The 4,511-nt window shown below is 21.4% G+C and overlaps 1 pseudogene; it reads right to left on the minus strand.

The window, feature by feature from the left end:
• Positions 1–3,234: 3,234 nt before the first annotated feature.
• The window catches only part of LOC112601681, an 8,150-nt pseudogene continuing 6,873 nt past the window's right edge, over positions 3,235–4,511 (minus strand).

Here is a 4,511-nt window from a genome sequence, read left to right on the forward strand (position 1 = left end):
TAGTATTACAAATATAACTGAATTCTTTGAATTTAATTTGTATTGTGAACACTAAATAATGTATTTAAATAAGACCAGCTACGTAAGTCATATTATGAAACATAGTTACACAACAAAATGTTAATAAAAACTAATTCATTCAACTCACAAAATGTGTATTATTGTAAGTCAGAAAGCTTGTCGATAAAACTATAGTTTCTATGAAACTACTATTTTAATTAGATAACATTTTAAATATACGAGATGAAGGTCCATTGATGATAATCATTATTTTATTCGTTATAATTCATATTTATATAACTAAATTAATTATTTATAATACTAATTTTTAAATCCTTATTTTAATCTATGTTATATTAACTAAATAATCAACTAATTTAATTTAACATATAATATGCAAATGTTCTACAACATTGGTTTATAAGAATTTAAGCGTCTTAAAAAGATCATTAACATATTATATACAATAACACTAAGAACTAATAACTATAGGGGGCAAGAATCCGGATGTTGACGATATTTTTATGACATTTGATGGTACTTTCCTAGCTAAAGATGTGTTTCAATAGGTTGACGGTCACTTTGTACGATCAGGCATTAAAAGTGCGAAACGCGAACACTCTGTACTATTATATGCATAAAGTTTATATTATAAATATAAGTTTTATACCCAAGTAGTAACTAGTAATTATGTATAGTGTTAATTATTAAAAGAAAAATAATAAAAATAAAATTGTTATAAAATATTGTATAATAATAATAATAATAATAATAATAATAATAATCTAAATAATCAATAATATCATTCTATCATCAAACTATGTGTAAAAATGTGTACAATATAAATATCAAAAAAATGTCAAAAAGTAATATAATATAAAAATAATATTTAGATGTAATGGTTTTTAGATTATTAGCTAATAAAAAATAAAAATAAAAATAGTATAATATAGAAATATGTCAAATGACAAAAAAAAAATAATATAATATTGAAAATATAGTTAAAAATTACATGTTAAGTATACGGAATTCAAAAATTTAATATTTGTTAGGTAATTCTTTTCTTTGATGCTGATTACATAAATTAAATAGTTTATTATTGTCAGCCGTACAAGATTTTTGTCTTTTCTGAAGTCTATTGCCACATTCGTCTAATTGTTTTGCATATTTGACATATTTCTATATTATATTATTTTTATTTTTTATTAGCTAATAATCTAAACGATTACATCTAAATACTACTTTTATATTATAATACTTTTTGACATTCTTTTGATATTTATATTGTACAAATTTTTACATGTAGTTTGATGATAAAATGATATTATTGATTATTTAGATTATTATTATTATTATTATTATATAATATTTTATAACAATTTTATTTTTTATTTTTCTATTTTAATAATTAACATTATACATAATTACTAGTTACTTCTTAGGTATAAAAATTATATTTATAATATATACTTTATGTATATAATTGTACAAAGTGTCCTCGTTTTGCAAAGTACCTTTTTACCCGACCGTACAAAATGTCCGCGTTCTGCATTTTAAACAATGGATAGTACAAAGTGACCGTTTACCGTTTCAATAGCACTCGAATTTAAATAATTAATATTTATATTATACCTAATTTTATTATTTTTAAAGTATTTTCATCATTTGAATCATTTTCTAGTTTCCTCTATAATTAATTAAGAAAAAAAATCTTGAAATTATAATGTTGTCAATAAATGTTTTAAAAATATAGATAAAAAATATAATGTTTCATTTAGGAGAAAATTTTGATGTTCATTTCAAAATTTGTCGGTAAGATATAATTAAAGTTAGCATTACAATAAATTTTACCTTCTCAGTTTATTGTAAAAAAAAAATTAGATTTCAATCAAATAAAGTGTTAAGTGTTTATTATAAGGACACTCGTTTTTTTCCAATGTTTCCATATTTAATAATATTTTTTGCTGAATTAGATAATAACTAGCGAAAATCAACTTCTTACTATAAATACAAATTTTGATCACTTAAGAAGTCTAATGAAGTCATTTTTTTTTTTGTCTACAACTCTTAAGTCACGAAGAAGTCGAAGACATATTTTTGAGAATGAGCTATAGTAGTACAAGTTAATTAAAAAAAAATTACCGAAAAAATAAAAATACAAGATAGTAAACATTAAATTAGTAAAACATTAATTTTGACAATTTTCATCGGTACGAATATTATTAATAATTATTTTCTTTGCACGATACAGATCTTCAAAATATTTTAAATAATTTTGAAATACTTTTAAGATTAATTTAATGAACCTATATTTTTTTAATTTTCTAATTTACACATCTATTATAGTGACTTACTCAATGCTCAGGTAATTTAAAAGATACTTAATTTCGATAAAGCTTTTAAGGATTATCAACACATATGCCATGACAGTTTATAACCAATGATCACAAATAGAGTGTCACAATTTACCACTAATTAGTATAAGTGGTTAATAAAGTTACTACGTAATAATTATTAAAAATATGATGAATGTTGTTAGATAAATGTGATTGTAGGTAAACAATTTGAAATTTAAGGAATTTATGTAAATATATTTAAAAAGCTATTGGAATAAATCAATAAAAAAATGTATTAAAATAGGTATCCGCTCTACTGTACAGTATCTGTCAAATTTACCTCGTCATTAATTAGGTAAGTTACTGTATCATATATTTGTATCAATAATATTATTGCATAAAAAAGATTCTGAGTGAAGATTTCTGACAAAGTGTACATAAAAAAGTATATTCCATGATATATATATTTTATATTACTATAAGTAATGGTAAATTAAAATAATATTTTATATTTGTTTTTGTGCATATTATTAAAAATATAATAGCCAACATAACACATTTTTTAGGTATTTTGAAATATTTTTTTAAATACTATCTTACACTTTATTGTGTGCATATTTTTCTTTTTTTAAATCCTATCATAGAATTATTATAGTATTATATGTCTATATAATTGTTACTTGTGAGTCAATTTTGTCTTACCGTAAAATGGTGTGAATCAAATCAATGTTCATGATAGTGAGATTAATTTTTGATTTATTTGATTTTAAATATAATTTGCAAAACAATAAAAAAAATCCACAATTTCACATTTGACTAAATATAATACTTAATATTTAGTGGTTTTACAATATAATTATACTATTTTAAAATGTTATTATTTTAGATTTAATGTGTTTACATAAAATACTATAGCTGAAAATATATTTTAACTGTAATGATAATTTAACTTCATAATTGTATTATTATCAGTACATAAAAGTGAATAAGATACCATACCCACATAGCTGTATTTAAGTTGTCTGCTTATTTTAAACGTATACCTACCACATTATACGAACTAATTTGATGTTGTTTATTTTAATATTAAATTTGAGTTACTATTATTAAATTACAGGGTAAGGACATAATCAAGTTTATTCACTAATTTATTTACGATATTCTAATTTTTAAACATGCTATGAGGATATTTAAATTATAATATTTTACATACTCGTGACTTCTTAAAAATTGATACATCATAAAAAACCATTTTCTTAGATTTATGTTTTATAATATCTCTATCTACTCATTAAAGTTTACTACAAAAAATTGATTATGCTAAATGAAAATCTGTTATGTTGTATGAGCAAAAAATCACACATGTGGGTGTAGCTTCCTCTTGGAAAAAAATAATGTTGTCACATAATTGTTCGAAATTATTAAAAAAGTAATTAATTTAATTTAGCCATTTTTATTCGATACAAAAAATTCTTCAATTTCTAATAATGTCTTATTTTCAGTTTCTGGCAAATAAAAATAGAGATATATTAACCCAAAAAGGCCAATACAACCAAAGAGAATCATAGTAAACTCCAGACTTAAATACATTTCAATTATTAAATATGATTTTGTTAATGTGAATAATATTATATAGGCCAATCCCGAGGTAGCAGATGTAGCAACTCCTCGGCTTCTGCGGGGAAAAAAATTCAATTAGAAAAAAATTAAATTATGAAGTTTAAATATTTAAAAATATGATTGGCAAGTACAATTTTTAAGTAAATACAATCGTAAACAAGACACAAGTAGGTATGCTATAAAGTTATTACACATATAATTACTGCTATAGTAGTAGAGCATATATTTTTTATAAAAAAAATACACTTTACAATTATAGGCTATAGCTGTATTATTTTTAATTATTTTCACATGAAATAACATATTTTATAGTCCCACTACACATTCAATTATGTTGGACGCTGTAATATTTATACTTCATTTTTTAAAAAATATAATTATAAATATTAAATTTTAAGTAAGTCTTTAAGAGTATGTAATTTTTCTTTCAAAATATTTTATTGTCCACTAATGCATTAATTTTTTTTAGATAACTTGCAAATTTTTAAAAAACTATTAAATTTTTACTTGTCATGGTGTTTTTATGAAACATTTGAATCATTACAATACTTGTAG

Source organism: Melanaphis sacchari, unplaced genomic scaffold (genome assembly GCF_002803265.2).
Source record: "Melanaphis sacchari strain LSU unplaced genomic scaffold, SCAv2.0 Contig7_pilon_pilon, whole genome shotgun sequence".
Classification (NCBI taxonomy): Eukaryota; Metazoa; Arthropoda; class Insecta; order Hemiptera; family Aphididae; genus Melanaphis; species Melanaphis sacchari.